Source organism: Gopherus evgoodei, chromosome 5, assembly GCF_007399415.2.
Source record: "Gopherus evgoodei ecotype Sinaloan lineage chromosome 5, rGopEvg1_v1.p, whole genome shotgun sequence".
Lineage (NCBI taxonomy): Eukaryota > Metazoa > Chordata > Testudines > Testudinidae > Gopherus > Gopherus evgoodei.
Genome location: NC_044326.1, coordinates 123,324,044 through 123,342,988, shown reverse-complemented (window position 1 = coordinate 123,342,988; position 18,945 = coordinate 123,324,044). Strand labels below are relative to the sequence as shown.

Sequence of the window (18,945 nt, the reverse complement as noted above, 5' to 3'; positions counted from 1 at the left end):
TGATGTCTGATTTTGTAAGCAAGTAGTTTTCAAGTGAGGTGAAACTTGGGGGTCTGCAAGCCAGATGAGACTCCTGAAAGCTACAGTGGTGTGGAAAGGTTGAGAACCACTGCTAGATAACAGCACCTCTTTAAGAGACCCATCAGTTTGCCCAAGGGTTAGAAGCCAGGGCTGAGGCTGGAGTCAGAGCGCCTAGATTCCATTCACACCTTTGCCACTAACTCTTTGGGTCTGGGCAAATCCTGTAGGGCCATGTTGCCAGCTGCTGCTTCCAAGTAGCCGCCTTCGCAGGCTTCGGTTTTGGAAACGTGGAGCCCCCCAGAAGGCGAGTTCCCGTGATCGGGGTCACTTTGGAAAATGTAGGTCTTGGCGTCCCTGCTTTTCGTTTCACCAACTGCAAAGCTGGTCTGTTACCTCACAGACAGGGCACGGGGAGGCTTCACTCGTTAATGTACGAAGTACGATCATTAGTCCTAGCCTCGTAGCGGCGGTATAAACAGGCCTGCTCCCCCCCCAGCTCTCCGGGAAAGAGAGCGGCCGAGGGCAAAGGTAGGTGTGCGCTCGCTCCCCCCACGCTACCACGAGGAAGTGCGCGAGATCCCAAGGGAGGTTCCCCTGGCCACCCCCGCAGTCTGGCGCAGCCTTTGTTTTCCTCCAAGCGCGATCCCACGGGGAAGGGAAAGCCCACGGCGCCGGAGCAGGGACTATGGGCGCGGGCGGTGCTGCCAACCCCCTTCCTTCCTCACCCACGCCTGTGCTCCCCACGCGGGACAGAGCCAGGGGTTCCCGCAGGGGGGGATGGAAGCAGGGCGACCCCCCCGCGGTTCGTAGCTGCGAAAGCACAGGCACGCTCCTGGCTGGCAAGCTGGGGGGCACTGCCCTCCCTTAACCACGGGGGTTTGGGGGTGGTCACACCTCCTGGCCGCTGCGGGCTCCTCCTCCGCCTAGACCAATCCCCGCTGCCCTGCGCGGCGGCAGCTGCACTCACGGGCTAGAGGGCCGAGCCCCCCAGCGGCTCCGGCCCCACGTCTTCTCCTACCTGCTGCCGCTGCTCAAGCCGCTTCGTAGCCTAACGTGGCACCTTCCGCCTCATTGTCTGTAGCTGGAGGCGGGGGAGTGCGGCAGGAACCCCCCCACCGAACTCCCCCGGGCTGTGCTTGGGTGGGGTAAGGCAGGGGCACCGCCCCCTCCCAACTCTGTTTGTAAACACACTCCACGTGGACGCTGCCTCCCAGCGATTCACCATCGCTTTACGGCCCGGCCGCCGCCCTCCTCCCTGCTCAGGAATAAGGCGCTACGCCGAGCGCTTGCGGAGGCTCCGCCCGAGGCCACCAGGCGCCCGCAAAGCAGCCGAGGTGGGTGCAACAGCGGCCCTGTCTCGCGCCTGCCGACACAACGTTCCATCCGCTCCCGCAGGGGGGCAGCCCACGCCCCACCCAAAGCACGTTAATAGCGTTCCAGCGCCTGTTTGGCTCTAGCAAGGAGGAGAAGTGGGGCAGGGATGCACCCATGTGAAATCCATGGGAGCCTTGGCATTCACTTCAATGCCAGCTGTATCTCTGCCGCTGCAAGCGCACAGCAGGAAGGGACGCAGTCGCGCAGCAAACATATCTTTCCCCTTCTTACTACAATGCTGCCTCTGTGCTGAGTGCAGGGTTACTATGGGACATGCAGCAGGGCAGGCTTGTCCAGGGAACCCTGGCAGACAAGCATTTGGTCCTCCAGCAGGCCTCCTGTGAAAGTGAGAACTTGCCAGTGATACTTGAGTCCATAACAGTGATTTCCCTACCCTCCCCCACCAGTTTTGTGAACTAGTTACCTGCCGATTTAATGGCTGTTTGGAAATTTGAATTGAAATTGAAACATTAATACACACTTTAAAAGCGTATACAGTGTATGATAAAATACATGTATCTGAAAAAGTATAATAGATTTGAAAAGTATGAACATAGACTAGCTTCCTTATGCAGCTGTTGTTTTTATGACCAGTGCATTCATTTCCGTGATGTTGGCCAACCTAATAATTTCAGATGATGATTTGTAAGGAAAGTCTAAATGAGCTCTCCCTGACAGCTAGCCATGAGCTGGGAGAAAAGGCTTCAGGACCACATTGTATTTACAGTCACGCCTAATCTAATGAGGTATCCAGCAAACAGAGCTATGTTGCCCAAGTGATAGATTTTGGCTGGGGTTGGGTTACAAGTCACTTAAAGGGAGCTGTGGGGAGTTGAAATGTTGTTGTTCTTATTGTATGAGTAAAGGGCAGTAGAACTGTACTTAGCCTGTGCTGTTTGAGGGCATCAAGAGAGGGTGGGACCTGCCCCTCTCCACTGTTTAAAGACAGCACTGATTAGGCTCCATAGATAGTCTTTTGTTCTGTTAAGTGACCACTACAGCTGAAGTCACTGATAATCAGGTCTAAGTGCTTAGACCTGCTGTGGTACAGTGTTCCTGTGGAAAAGAGAGCCCAGTCTGCACTAGCAGTGAGGTTCCCCCACTGGGAGCTCAGCTGAAATCACTGAGGGTATGGCTACACTTGAAATTTCAAAGCGCTGCTGTGGCAGTGCTTTGAAGTGTGAGTGTGGTCGGAGCGCCAGCGCTGAGAGAGAGCTCTCCTAGTGCTGTACGTAAACCACATCCGTTATGGGTGTAGCTTGCAGCGCTGGGAGCCGTGCTCCCAGCGCTGCGGCACTGATTACACTGAGGCTTTACAGCGCTGTATCTTGCAGCGCTCAAGGGGGTGTTTTTTCACACCCCTGAATGTGAAAGTTGCAGCGCTGTAAAGTGCCAGTGTAGCTAAGCCCTGAGAGCTGGGTAGAACCTTAAGAGACCAACTCGCAGAGGTCACAGTGGCAGCGGAAGGTGATTGTGCAAGGCCACTGGTAACAGAGTGGTAGAGTGAATGGTAGCATAATAAACAGCAGTGGCCAGAGCGAACAGTGAGCAGCTAGAGGAACAGGCAAGGTGCTTTCGTGCCTCCCACATGGGAGACATACGCACATGAAAGCACCTCTGAACTCTTGAGTCGCCACTGACGAAGGACAACACTGGTGTGTGGGGTGTGGTGAAAGGAAAAGTGAGGGGCACATTAAATAAACATTTGTTTGTTGAACTATATTTTAGTGACTTCGCTTTAAAATGCTAGATTTGTGACTGGGAATGGAAACTTATATAAATGTTTCCTAGTAGGCCAAGATTTTTAAAATGCATTATTTGCCACGGTTGTTATCTCACATCGTTGCTATCTTGAGAGGTCATTATGTTGGGGAGTTTCTGTACTAAACATTTTTATTATTATAATTAATTTTTACATAAGAATGGTCATACTGGGTAAGACCAATGGCCCATATAGCCCAGTCTCCTGTCTTCTGACAGGGTCAAGGCCAGGTGCTTCAGAGGGAATGAACAGAACAGGTAATCATCAAGTGATCCATCCCCCCCCCCCCCCGTTGCCCATTCCCAGCTTCTGGAAAACAGGCTAGGGACACTCAGAGCATGGTGTTGCATCCCTCCCCATCCTGTCTGATAGCCACTGATAGACCTATTCTCCAGGAATTTATCTAGTTCTTTTTTTAATCCTGTTATAGTTTTGATCTTCACAGCATCCTCTGGCAAAGAAATCCACGGCTTGACTATGTTGTGTGAAGAAATACTTCCTTTTGGTTTTTTAAAACCTGCTGCCTATTAATTTCATTGGGTGACTGCTAGTTCTTCTGTTATGTGAAGGATTAAAGAATATTTCCTTATTCACTTTCTTCACACCAGTCAAGATTTTATAGACCTCTATCATATCCCCCCTTAGTCATCTCTTTTCTAAACTGAAAATTCCCAGTCATTTTAATCTCTCCTCCTGTTTCATACCCCTAATCATTTTAGTTGCCCATCTCTGTACCTTTTCCAATTCCAATATATCTTTTTTGGGATGGAGTGACCAGATCTGCACACAGTATTCAAGATGTGCACGTACCATGGATTTATATAGAGGCAATATGATATTTTCTGTCTTATTATCTATCCCTTTCTTAATGATTTCCAACATTCTGTTGGCCCTTTTGATTGCTGCTGCACATTGAATGGATGTTTTCAGAGAACTAGTCACAATGACCCTAATCCAGACTCCATCATTTTGTATGTATAGTTGAGATTGTTTTCCAATGTGCAATACATTGCATTTATCAACATTGAATTTCTCCTGCCATTTTGTTGTCCAGCCACCCAGTTTTCTGAGATCCCTTTGTAACTCTTCGCAGTCTGTCTGGGACTTAACTATCTTGAATAGTTTTGTATCATCTGCAAATTTTGCCATCTCACTGTTTACCCATTTTTCCAGATCATTTATGAATATGTTAAACAGTAATGGTCACAGTACCGACCCCTCAGGGATACCACTATTTAGCTCTCTCAATTCTGAAAACTGGTAATTTATTCCTACCCTTTGTTTCCCATGTTTTAACCAGTTACTGATCCATGAGAAGACTGCCCTCTTATCTCATGATGGCTTACTTTTCAAAATTCAATTTAAATTAAATACATTTTTTAAAAAATAATTATATATTTTTTAGAAAACTAGACCTGTTATGTGTTTTGGTGTAACTTGCATTATCCTTATGTTAAATTTGTATTATCCTAACAAAATATTTACTTTATTCATATCTCTTTTATATGTTGCAGGTCAAAGTGAAAATGAAAAGCCAAAAAACAGTACAACAATTTTTCCACTCAAAGGCCTCAACAATTAATCAAGGTGAAGAACACATCAAGAACCAAGAATATCTCAACATGTCATCTGAAAGTTCAAGTGGTGTATTTACATCCGACCAGTCGAAGCACAAATACAGCTACCTGCTGAAGAAACAGTGTCTCCAAAACAAAAAGGCAGTTCCCAATGTTTGTCAGTCAAAATGTTCCCATTTATTGAAGTTACAAAAGATGGCTACTGGTGCACCTCTTGCAAAAAAGCTTATGAAGAAGGAAAGCTTCCCAGTGCTGTAAATGGTAAAAGTGGAGGAGCTTGGTTTGTCAGACCGATCAGCAAAGCCAATGCTGACAAACTACGTGAAAGGGCTGCAAAACACCAGGCCTCTGGAGTGCATCAACATGCAGAAAGCCTTATAAGCCCACTTTCAAAGCCAATTTTAGAAGTACTTCATGAGGCTGCTAAGAATGCTGGAGACACAACACAGTTCATGTAAACAAATCTGGCTGTGACATCCTACTTTCTATTTAAGCAACAGATACCACGCACTACAAACTGGAGGCCAATGTTAAGTGCATTGTCACTTGTTCATCCTGAAGTGGAACACTGGTTCCGAACAAGACCAGCAAATGCTCACTATTTTTCTGCAAGAAACTCAGCTGACTGGCTAGAAGACTTCTACTTCTTTTTTATCATCACTAGTGGCTCGACCTGATCTTTGTGTTCTGTTTCCTGGGATGAAAGAAGTAGGAATTCATCTCTTGTTACTCCCAGTCACAACAGCTACAGTTGAGCGTTCTTTTTCATCCTTGCATAGAATTGTGTGTTCTGAAAGATGTCGCCCTCTGCCTGACCATGTGAATGGACTAATGAGCTTATCAATTGAAGGAATGGAAGTACCGGACACACGAGAAACCACCAAAGATGAACACATTGCATTCAAGAAGTTCATCAAGAAGGCTTGAGTAGCCAACTTTAATTGGTGTGATTGATTTAAAAACATGAGTTAAATCTAATAAAATGGTCATGAAACATTTTTTTCAGTTTTTACTACGGTGCCATACAGCCCACCTTCACCCTCACAGCCTCACCCCTCAAAGGCCCTGACACCTTCCCCTCCCCGCTAATTTCAATTCCTGGGGAAACTACTGCTCCATAACTAGTCCTAGCCTAAAACCAGAGGGCTTCTAGTCAGGGAGCAGATTACCATGGAGAGTGACATGGGTTTTCCAAATTCTTTCCCTTTCAATAGTCGCTTGATGCTTCATGACCCTCACCACCGCAGGCTGAAGGGAGTGAAGTATAACACTTCACCTGCCCAAGAACAGTGGAAGCATTCACTGTATGATACCATTTCCTAGCCTGGTCACAGGGAAAAGATAGGAGTGGATCACAATGCCTAAGCCTGTGGAGAATAATAAGGGTTCATGTGGAAGAGGGTGGGGAGGCTAGGAAAAAGAAGTTTTCCACCAGGAAGAGGTAGAAAGGCCATTCTCTTTGGGGGACAAGAGCTTGTCCTTGGCTGCCTACCAAACCTTTCTGCTGATTATGGCAAGGCAGGAAACTCTTGACGATCCCACCACCCCTACATTCCTTTTCTTACATTCATGGTTATTGAGGCATCTGATCCTGCTCTGCCTCACCCTGCTGCTTCCCCCACATAAAAACAAAAGCCAGGGCCCAGCTCCTCACAGATATTTAGACACACAACTTCCACTGACAATCTGGGCCCATGGAACTAGCCAGCTGTTCCCATTCTTCACCACATTTACTCTCTTTCATGTTGTTTTCCCTTCCCCAGGTCTTCCTGATTGGTGCCTTTTAGATAGTGAATCTCTGCAGCAGGGACTGTCTTATTTATATTTGTGCAGCCCCAAGCCCCACCGGAGTCTTTGGGCACTTGTCTAATCAATATTTTTTTATTGCCATTCCTAATAATACCAGTTAATAATAGCAAGGGAGATAAATGTGTACACACACATTATAGTTCTGGCATTTAATAGCATGAAGAATGCCAAAGAATAAATTAGTCAAACAACAGTGGAAACAGCTGAGAAGCAAGTACTCTGCTGCTGGCTTTGGAATTGCTTTGACACAGAGTGGAATAACAATTGCAAGCATCACCATTTTGCTGATCTAAAGCACCTGTAGCAAATAGGAACACAGGAACTCACTTGAATTTCATCTCAGCCTATACACATACATTGAGAGATAATTAACACTTTAGTTATAGAACTGACAACTTTACAAAGCAGATGGCCAACAACTGTGACACTAAGCACATGAATGGTCCCCATTAAGTAATGTTAATGAAATATGCTTACATGTTTTGCTGGCTAGGAGCCTTTTGCTTCACCTTTTTTAATGTCTTTGGCTAAGAAAAATCACACAATGTAATAATAAACTCAAGCACCATGTTCTGTATGGGAGTTTCTTTAAAAAAAAAAAAAAAAAAAGGACTTTTTCTCCTTAGCTCAGATGAACTGAGGACACTTTGTAGATGAAAGTTTCTGGGCCCTAAAATAACCCTTCGATCTCAGTGAGAGAAAAGGCCACAGAAGCAGTGCTAGGGCTGGAGGCATTTGGGAGGCCTGCTGACGTACATTAGTTCTCTCTCTGCTCGCTAAAGTCTGTAGCCTACATAATCATTATAAGATCCACGCCTTAGTCTTTCCTACCTCACTGAGGGACTGACAGAATGTGTTTTCAGCAAAGGAAGAAACTATGGATTTTACTAAAAAAAAAAATTCCTTTTTATTCCAGTTTTTACTAGGAAATTGAAGATAGTCACCTACATTCTGTTCAGAGGAACAGCTTATCTGCTGAAGCAGATGAGTAATTCCTTCTAACGGACTTCAATCCTAAACCATTTAATCTTTCCACCTGTGCACCTGAGTTACTGTATGTTTTTAATTATTGCTTTGTAAGAACAGCTGAGGATTGCCTCCTCTGAAACTAAATTCCTAGAAGTCAAACTTTAATAAGATTTATTTCTGATTCAAAATCATTATATCACCTTTCCAACAGTGTTCTTGGCACTACATTTTGACAGACCTGAAAATTAGCTGCAATTAAGTTGATGCAGAATAAGACTGAGGCATTCTAGGATGGGTTGTGTTATTTTCAAGACATCATTCAACACAATAAAACGCTAAGTCTAAGAACACAAGTATCAGAGGGGTAGCCATGTTAGTCTGGATCTGTAAAAGCAGCAAAGAATCCTGTGGCACCTTATAGACTAACAGACGTTTTGGAGCATGAGCTTTCGTGGGTGAATACCCACTTCGTCAGATGCATGTAATGGAAATTTCCAGGGGCAGGTATTTATATGAAGGCAAGCTAGAGATAATGAGGTAGTTCAATCAGGGAGGATGAGGCCCTGTTCTAGCAGTTGAGGTGTGAAAACCAAGGGAGGAGAAACTGGTTTTGTAATTGGCAAGCCATTCACAGTCTTTGTTTAATCCTGAGCTGATGGTGTCAAATTTGCAGATGAACTGAAGCTCAGCAGTTTCTCTTTGAAGTCTGGTCCTGAAGTTTTTTTGCTGCAGGATGGCCACCTTAAGGTCTGCTATAGTGTGGCCAGGGAGGTTGAAGTGTTCTTCTACAGGTTTTTGTATATTGCCATTCCTAATATCTGATTTGTGTCAGTTTATCCTTTTCCATAGCGACTGTCCAGTTTGGCCGATGTACATAGCAGAGGGGCATTGCTGGCATATGATGGCGTATATTACATTGGTGGACGTGCAGGTGAATGAACCGGTGATGGTGTGGCTGATCTGGTTAGGTCCTGTGATGGTGTTGCTGGTGTAGATATGTGGGCAGAGTTGGCATCGAGATTTGTTGCATGGATTGGTTCCTGAGCTAGAGTTCCTATGGTGTGGTGTGCAGTTACTGGTGAGAATATGTTTCAGGTTGGCAGGTTGTCTGTGGGCGAGGACTGGCCTGCCACCCAAGGCCTGTGACAGTGTGGGATCATTGTCCAGGATGGGTTGTAGACCCCTGATGATGCGTTGGAGAGGTTTTAGCTGGGGACTGTATGTGATGGCCAGTGGAGTCCTGTTGGTTTCTTTCTTGGGTTTGTCTTGCAGTAGGAGTCTTTTGGGTACACGTCTGGCTCTGTTGATCTGTTTCCTTATTTCCTCATTCGGGTATTGTAGTTTTGAGAATGCTTGGTGGAGATTTTGTAGGTGTTGGTCTCTGTCTGAGGGTTTAGAGCAGATGCGGTTGTACCTCAGTACTTGGCTGTGGACAATGGATCGTATGATGTGCCCGGGATGGAAGCTGGAGGCATGAAGGTAGGCACAGCGGTCGGTAGATTTTTGGTATAGGGTGGTGGTAATATGACCATCACTTATTTGCACCGTGGTGTCAGGAAGTGGACCTCCCGTATAGGTGGTCCAGGCTGAGGTTGATGGTGGGGTGGAAGCCGTTGAAATCGTGGTGGAATTTTTCCAGAGTCTCCTTCCCATGGGTCCAGATGATGAAGATGTCATCAATGTAGCGTAGGTAGAGAAGGGGCGTAAGTGGACGAGAGCTGAGGAAGCCTAGGTCGGCCATAAAAATATTGGGATATTGTGGGGCCTTGGGTGGCCTTGGGTGGCAGGCCAGTCCTCACCCACAGACAACCTGCCAACCTGAAACATATTCTCACCAGTAACTGCACACCGCACCATAGGAACTCTAGCTCAGGAACCAATCCGTGCAACAAACCTCGATGCCAACTCTGCCCACATATCTACACCAGCAACACCATTACAGGACCTAACCAGATCAGCCACACCATCACCGGTTCATTCACCTGCACGTCCACCAATGTAATATATGCCATCATATGCCAGCAATGCCCCTCTGCTATGTACATCGGCCAAACTGGACAGTCGCTACGGAAAAGGATAAACTGACACAAATCAGATATTAGGAATGGCAATATACAAAAACCTGTAGGAGAACACTTCAACCTCCCTGGCCGCACTATAGCAGACCTTAAGGTGGCCATCCTGCAGCAAAAAAAACTTCAGGACCAGACTTCAAAAAGAAACTGCTGAGCTTCAGTTCATCTGCAAATTTGACACCATCAGCTCAGGATTAAACAAAGACTGTGAATGGCTTGCCAATTACAAAACTAGTTTCTCCTCCCTTGGTTTTCACACCTCAACTGCTAGAACAGGGCCTCATTCTCTCTGATTGAACTACCTCATTATCTCTAGCTTGCCTGCATATATATATCTGCTCCTGGAAATTTCCACTACATGCATCTGATGAAGTGAGTATTCACCCATGAAAACTCATGCTCCAAAACGTCTGTTAGTCTATAAGGTGCCACAGGATTCTTTGCTGCTTCTAAGAACACAATTTCAGCTTCCCTCTCTCTTCAATCTACCCCGAACCACAATTTTCCATACTGAGTATTTGGTTCGTAGAGGGTAGCCCTACACATCATTTCCAACACTAGCTTCCTGAACGGGGACTTAAGAGCTGCAGATGAAAGATTCTTTGAATAGTGAAAATCTGGGGAGTCAATGACATTATTGCATAGAGACCACACTGACAGTTCCTGTGATGTATTTCCTCAGATACTTCTATGGTAATGACTTTGATTCAGCCTCTAAAAAGAATGTTCATACACCTTGGATTCTGTAGCTGCTGCAATGCAAGCAGTTCCTATTGGCCTTTCCAGGAGTTGCTCATATGCAGGGGGTGCACAATCAGGCCCAAGCAGATGAGAAAGGGTGAAAAATGGAGAGGAGGGAGAGAGCAGTGCTGGAATTATGCCAGGATTGAGCACTCCTACATAGCTCACCAAGGAGCCCAGGTACCTTTCATGATGGCAGGTCTGGCTACATCACAGTGGGTCCCTTGGAGCTGGCAGGCAAATTCCAATACTAGAGAAAATAGTTGAAGTCATATGCCTCAAGCCTTTTGGCAAAAGTTCGGGAACGCAGAATCTTACCAGACAAGATTCATACAGTGACCTACTGAAAATAACTGTAGTTTGAGTCAAACACACCTTTTTCAACTTGCAAAACTCCTGCAGAAAGGCCACAAAATCACCAATCACTTGGAAAAGGCAGAACTGTTTGCACAAATAGCAGCCAGAAGAGAGGGAAACTGCAGTATTTGCTAGCCCTAGGCATTCAACAGTCATGCATCAGGCTCCCTAGAAATCATGAAATTGGCTTAAAAACATGACATTTTGAAATAATGGATTTTGCATTTTTTCTTGGTCTTCTAGATTTTGAACCATTAGAGGTTACATTTTCAATCTTTTCTCTGCAACAAGGGCTAGAAACTTACTTTAAAAAAAAAAAAACAAGCAAGCAAGCTGTGATCCCGGTGTATTTATCCCAAGGTCTAGGGCTTTAAGAAAAAACCCCACCAAATATTGTGGATTACAATGAAAAAAAACAACAAAAAACAGCATTGTAAGAGTGTCAATATTGACTGCTTAAATTGGCCTGTAAACTAGTTCACTGCACACAGATCGATACTTACAGATCCAATCAGTGCTTGAAAATTCAAGCTCTGCTGGCACAATTATACAACCATTACTGAGAAATGAGTTTGTTAAGCTGGATTGTGGATGCGGTTGTATTTGCCACTCTAGTTTAGTCAGCTTTCCATTCATCTTTGCTTGATGAAATAAAATAAAAAAAGAGCAAGTAAAAAATCACTTAGAAAAGTTAGATGCCTGCAAGTCACCAGGGCCTGATGAAATGCATCCTAGAATACTCAAGGAGTTAATAGAAGAGGTATCTGAGCCTCTAGCTATTATCTTTGGGAAATCATGGGAGACGGTGGATATTCCAGAAGACTGGAAGGGGGCAAATATAGTGCCCATCTATAAAAAGGGAAATAAAAACAACCCAGGAAACTACAGACCAGTTAGTTTAACTTCTGTGCCAGGGAAGATAATGGAGCAGGTAATTAAAGAAATCATCTGCAAACACTTGGAAGGTGGTAAGGTGATAGGGAATAGCCAGCATGGATTTGTAAAGAACAAATCGTGTCAAACTAAACTGATAGCGTTCTTTGATAGGATAACGAGCCTTGTGGATAAGGGAGAAGCAGTGGATGTGATATACCTAGACTTTAGTAAGGCATTTGATATGGTCTCGCATGATATTCTTATAGATAAACTAGGAAAGTACAATTTAGATGGGGCTACTATAAGGTGGGTGCATAACTGGCTGGCAGAGAGTAGTTGTTAATGGCTCCCAATCCTGCTGGAAAGGTATAACAAATGGGGTTCCACTGGGGTCTGTTTTGGGACCGGTTCTGTTCAATATCTTCATCAACGATTTAGATGTTGGCATAGAAAATACGCTTATTAAGTTTGCGGATGATACCAAACTGGGAGGGATTGCAACTGCTTTGGAGGACAGGGTCAAAATTCAAAATGATCTGGACAAATTGGAGAAATGGTCTGAGGTAAACAGGATGAAGTTCAATAAAGATAAATGCAAAGTGCTCCACTTAGGAAGGAACAATCAGTTTCACACATACAGAATGGGAAGAGACTGTCTAGGAAGGAGTATGGCAGAAAGAGATCTAGGGGTCATAGTGGACCACAATCTTAATATGAGTCAACAGTGTGATACTGTTGCAAAAAAAGCAAACGTGATTCTGGGATGCATTAACAGGTGTGTTGTAAACAAGACATGAGAAGTCATTCTTCCGCTTTACTCTGCGCTGGTCAGGCCTCAGCTGGAGTATTGTGTCCAGTTCTGGGCACCGCATTTCAAGAAAGATGTGGAGAAATTGGAGAGGGTCCAGAGAAGAGCAACAAGAATGATTAAAGGTCTTGAGAACATGACCTATGAAGGAAGGCTGAAGGAATTGGGTTTGTTTAGTTTGGAAAAGAGAAGACTGAGAGGGGACATGATAGCAGTTTTCAGGTATCTAAAAGGGTGTCATCAGGAGGAGAGAGAAAACTTGTTCACCTTAGCCTCCAATGATAGAACAAGAAGCAATGGGCTTAAACTGCAGGAAGGGAGATTTAGGTTGGACATTAGGAAAAAGTTTCTAAATGTCAGGGTAGTTAAACACTGGAATAGATTGCCTAGGGAAGTTGTGGAATCTCCATCTCTGGAGATATTTAAGAGTAGGTTAGATAAATGTCTATTAGGGATGGTCTAGACAATATTTGTTCCTGCCATGAGGGCAGGGGACTGGACTTGATGACCTCTCGAGGTCCCTTCCAGTCCTAGAGTCTATGAATCTATGACAGTAGTATAGTGTCACCTGCCAAATACAGTCACTGAAGGGTCAGTAGAATACCACGCCTTCCCCCAAAATGTTTTTTGTTTTATTATAAAAAACTATCAAAACATTTTTGAAAATCTAAGAATAATAGAAATGTTTCCTTGTTTTTAGTTTGATTCAGTTGAAAACATAAAGAAACCATGTAAAGAAACACCCATGTAGTGTGCCAGCATTGTACGAATGCATGAAAATCAGGAAGTAAAATGTACTGGAAACTGACTAGCCTATGTTCATTGTCCAAACTTAGAGAAATGAATATGGTGGCACAAACAGTGAAGAATAAATCAGATCTTGAAAATGCTTTCAGTTTTAATAACCTAGGGCATATGATTGTGTTACTCCAGTTTTACATCAATGTAACTCAGAATATTGGAGATGAATTTGAACCCCACTCCCTTCAAACTCATCCTGTTTCTTGCTGGAGGGGAGAGAGCGAGAGATCATTATTCTTACTCTTAGAACAGGGGTGGCCAACCTGAGCCTGAGAAGGAGCCAGAATTTACCAATGTACATTGCCAAAGAGCCACAGTAAGATGTCAGCAGCCCCCCGATTGGCTCCCCCATCCTGCTCCCAGTGCCTCCCACCCACTGGCAGCCCCAGTGATCAGCGTCTCCCCCTCCCTCCCCGCACCTCCCGATCAGCTGTTTTGTGGCATGCAGGAGACTCTAGGAGGGAGGGGGAGGAGGGAGGGTATGGCAGGCTGAGGGGAGGGAGCGGGAAGGGGTGGAATGGGGGCAGGGCCTGTGGCAGAGCCAGGGGTTGAGCAGTGAGCACCCCCAGGCACATTGAAAGTTGGCACCTGTAGCTCCAGCCTCAGAGTTGGTGCCTATTCAAGGAGCCGCATATTAACTTCTGAAGAGCCACATGTGGCTCCGGAGCCATAGGTTGGCCACCTCTGCTCTGAGAAGGTGCTTAGCTACTATGATGATGGACACCAATGTAAAAGCCAACAGAGGAGGGACACTCCTTGTATTTATTTTAGCTCTTAATACAATTAACCATGTGATGAGCTAGAATGATGTTGTTCCGCAGGATGAGTTTTCCCTGAGCTGTCTTTTTAACCCCCACTTTATTGATAGATCCAATATTTCAGTTAATGTTAGTTCTTGTTGGGGGCAACAAATTCCTATGTGTGGCTACTTTGATGAAAAAAATAAATAGCTTAAAAAGTCTGTCTCTTGACTATTTGCCAGACTAAAATTATCAGTTCAGGAAACTTTCCATGCATGAAGAAAAAAATGAGTGGCAACTTCTAGGAGAAATTGTTTTTGCTAACACCAAATATCTATCTAACCATTTGTATATCTGCTATTTGACTTCTTGCCTGTAGGAAATGTTGAAGATAATAAAATACAGGTACTTACATATAGTATTTGTTTTGGATAGTACTTGAAGATTTAGGACATTTGGAAATAATCCACCATTATCTCTTTTCTCCAAATAATATTGCATAAACTGGGTTAGAGATCTCACAATGTGATATCCCTATGGAAGATGATCCAATGGCCGAACTCCTATTGACTTCTATGAGCACTAGATCAGGTCTGTAGTGGTGAGCGAGCTAGTTAATGAAGGTGTCACAGACTAACATATAGCAATAAAGATTTAGTAGGACACTGGCCAAGAGTGCAAGACACTGAATTAGCTCAGAAGGGGATGGGAGAATACATGGTACAAAAATTAAAACAAACATATAAGTCATGCCAAAGTTCCACCAAAACCAGCAAGGGATGACTATAGCACTATGATACAATGTGTAATGAGTTCTTATTATGTCCAACTTGTCAGCCGCTTCCAATTTATCTCCCTCTATATTTCCCCACTTTCATATCCATAGCAAATAATTGCCAATTTAGCAAGACAGCACAGTGATCCTCCAGCTTTACAGGGCAAATCTGCTGAATAGCAGTCTAATGAAGAGAGTTTTTAGACTGGACCTTTCCCCCTCAGTGGTCATATTATAACTACGGTATTATTGTTACATACTGATGCCTTATTCAAAAGAGATGATAAAAGTGTCTCAGATTAGCCTAGTTTAGTTTTAGCTGTCTGTAAGGAGAATATTAGCCTGTACTAATTGATATAAAATTCTTTAGATAGAGGCTTGTCTCCTACTGATGCTACTGTAATTCTGACGTGCAGTTGTCACAAGCCCATATTATATAAAATATAATTGACTACATCAGGCAAATGTTTTATCCTCAGTGAAGGGAAGGAGTGTTTCAGATGCAGACTTCTGAAAATAATTACAGGGAAAAATTCAAAGTGGTACTTCTAAATGAACAAAATCTTGCTTGTGTGGACACTATAGACAATAGCTGCAATATTAAATAAATCCCCAAGTGGGAGAATGCCCTGGAGATTCATCCTCACAGTGTAGAAAGCTGATTGCTACACTTGTCTGATAGAAGTTAATCTAGACTTCAAAGCCAAATCTGTGTTCTCTGTAGAGAATTTGAAGTGTTATCAACATTTTTAACAGCTTTAGGAAATTATCCTCATTTTAAATACATATATAGCCAATGAAACAAACCAACCAAGTGCATGTGAGAAATCTCCAGCATGCTGGTCCTGGGACTGAGGGTAGTGTCCCCTTGGAGCGACAAACTATGTTCCACCATCACTGATCCTTTGCACACTGTTGGTGAGGAGCGAAAATTGGCCAGCCAGGGGAGTCCAAATGCATTCCTCCCAGCTGCTGTTACCTTCCTGGGGAGGTACCTCAGGAAACTGGAGGAAATTTTAGGGTATCAAAAAGATGAAGAGGTGACTTGATTGTGGTGAGTAAGTACCTTCAGGAAGAAAACACCCTTGGAGGAAAAAAAAAGGGGGGTGGGGATCTTTCATCTAGCAGAGAAAGACAGAGCAAGAACCAGTGCCCGGAAGCTGAAGCCAGACAACTACAAATCAGCAACAAGGCACACATTTTTAACCATCAGTTTGTTAACGGTCTCATGAACAACCCCCACAGGCGCTCACTAGGCTGCTGTTCTGGACCGAAACCATGTGCTCTTGGCTTGCTGGGTAGAGCTGAGGCAGCATCCCTGGGTCTGCCCTGGAGAGTGCAGCTAACTTGGCAGAAGAGACTATCTAGGCCAATAGCCTAGGCCCTGGAATAGTGCCAGCTCTCCCATGCCACCCTAGTAGCTGTTAGTGTTCTGAGTTCCTCCAAAGCTGTGGACTCTCTGGTTTACTATTTCCCTCCTCAGGGAGTGCATGACAGTGTAAGCAAGTAACATCCGGACTCCGCAAAGGGATTATCATCTCACACTTTCCTCACAGAGAAGGAACAAGAGGTGTACAGATCTATAGAACAAACAAAACCTGCACACAAATCCCTCTTCCACTGCCCTCACCACTCCAAGACCCTGCCCCTTTGGGCATTGGACAGTCATTGCTGGGGTCTCAGGCCCTCCCCACACACCTCTCCTCCTGCTTAGCCGTCAAGGTATTGTCATCCCCACAACCCCGGAGAAAGAGCTCTCGGTTCAGGTCCCACAGTCAAAAGGCCTCCCCACACAGAAAGCATGTGTCTTTTGAACTTCAGCACCTAACACTTCTTTGTTCCTTTTCTTTCCTGGGGATTTTCCATTCCAGCCCCATCCCCAAAAGACAGCCTGGGAGAACCAGCTTCTGTTAAGGTAGACAATCACTTTACCACATTCATTTTTCTACTAGCGCACGGTAACATTTTGATTGTCTTCCCATAGCAGCTTCCACACAGGGTTTGTGAGATACGTGACCAGTCTTTGCTAGCAAATGGCAGTTTCCGTACACATTGATGGTCAGTGTTATACATACACTTCATAAAATCAATCAGAATTCTTAAGTTTTACATAGACAAATTCCCTAAACTATCACAGAGGATGATCAACCACTAGAATAAACTATCAAGGGAAGTGGTGGATAAACACAAGTTATTAGGCTCAATACAGGGGTAACTGGGTGAAATTCAGTGGCCTGTGTTTATACAAGAGGTCAGAGTAGAGGATCATGAAGGTTCCTTCTGGCCTTAAAAATCTATGATCTTCCTATGAAGAGAATCTCAAATTTTACTACAGAAAATTTCCCCTCCTTCTGGAGCAGAAAAGCATTCAGGGCCCAAGTGCTACGTGGTAAGTCCATCCTTATTCAGAAAAAATTCTCACTAGCATATGCACTTTGGCACTGGAACCTGAGTCAGTTCTGATCTAAAACACAGAGCAAATTTTCAACAGAGGGGCAGTGATGGTGCATCCATAACCAGCATTATTTGCACCTGCCCATTCAGTGAGTGAGTGTGCAAGAGAGTCATTAATTAGTTAGTGAGTCACGTTGAGAGCACAGAATTAGGAGAGGAGACATAGGTTCCAGTCCCAGCTCTGACTCTGACGTGCTACATTAGCTGGGGTCAGTCACTCAACCTTTCTGTGCCTCAGTTTCCACATTTGTTTTGAGACCTTTAAATGAAATTTGCTATATAAAGGCCCAGTTCTGCAAACCCTTTCTCACACATGAAGATCCATTGAAGTAAAGGGATTACTTGTGTATGTATATTATTCACGTGATTAAGGGTTGCTGGGCTACGTCCTACGTGCAAAATTACTATTTATTCCCATCTTTGAAAAATCTGTCCTTCCGTGGCAAAACTCCACCCCTCCTGCCTATGTGAGCGTCCCTTGGGCAGTTCCCCCTACATCTGGGGAAAAAGCTTGGGAAGCCCTTGGAGGGAATGCATGATTCCCCTGTGCTGAACAGCTTTGCTCCTTGTGATTTTCCTGTGCATTAAGAAGCAGCTGGGCGTGGGCAGAAGGGTGAGGCTGGTGGATCTGCCATTATACAGCCCCAGGGCCTACATACATCTCACAATGATTATGCGGATCAGTATGACATCAGCTGTTATTATATATCTCATGTGTTATTCTTTATGGGTGAACATTATGAAAGCAGTGTGCTAGGTGTAGTGAGTTTGTCAGGCCTGGTAGGAGTTGCTGATGGAGTAGTGAACCTTTTGCCAGCTGGCATCAATGGGCCTCTGTGTCATAAATGCACACTGGAGGGAACAATTTAAACTACTCACACACCTTATAGGGTTCTAACTTAACTGTATCAACCCAAGAAAGGGACATGGGTATTACTGTAGACTGGTCAGTGAAGACCACTGCTCAAAGCACAATCACAGTAAAAAAACCAAAGACTTTAGGATTAAGGAATAGGCAAGAGAATAATAGGGAGACTATTATAATGCCTTTATATAGATCAATGGTGTGGCCTCATCTGGAATACTGTGTGCAGTGTGAGCCAGGCAATGAAACATTTTTTACACGATGTATAATTAGACTGTGGAACTCACTGCCACATGAAATTGAGACTAGGAATTTAGCCAGATTCAAAAAGGGATGGGCATGTATATGGATATTAAGAGTATTCACAGTTATCAGAATTAATGATAATTTTCTGAACCTCATGCTTCAGGGTTTAAGACTCTCTCTAACTATTAGAGATCAGGATGAGAACTAATGTTTGTGGAGGATAGGAAGGGGGAAATTATCCCACATTTACCTCACAGACTGACCTGACCCATGGCCAAACTTTAGAGACTTGTTAGGAAAATATGTAAATGAATAAAGCTTTGAAATGCAAATCTGCATTGTTAGAGATAGAAGGGGAGAGGTTTGCTCAGGTCTTGTAATATAAGCAAACAAGTCTTGACTATGGCTATAGCTTTGATTCAAAGATCAAAAAAGGAATATTAACATTTAGGAAGATACTTGAGTGAAATAGTATTATTGTCTATATGTCTCTTTGAAGGTTGTGATAAACTGTATCTGAACTGTTTAATGGATAAATTACCCTGTGCTAATTACCAGGATGTTTGGGAGAAGAAAAGTTAAGCCTATTGTTGTCTCAAGCCAAAAGGCTGCTGGAAACGTATAAGAACCCTGGGACACGATCCAACTTCATCTCAGATCTGCTTTGGGTTTCAAGAAGGGGAAACCTTAAGCCA

At 44.2% G+C, this 18,945-nt stretch overlaps 1 protein-coding gene across 1 annotated transcript in view; it reads right to left on the bottom strand.

Moving 5' to 3' along the window:
- Positions 1-1,297, bottom strand: part of FAM13A (family with sequence similarity 13 member A) — a 224,449-nt gene extending 223,152 nt beyond the window's left edge. The window contains exon 1 of the mRNA XM_030564851.1: positions 1,040-1,297. The gene's annotated coding sequence lies outside the window, so the exon portion shown is untranslated. The remainder of the gene's footprint in view (positions 1-1,039) is intronic.
- Between the last annotated feature and the right edge of the window lie 17,648 nt (positions 1,298-18,945).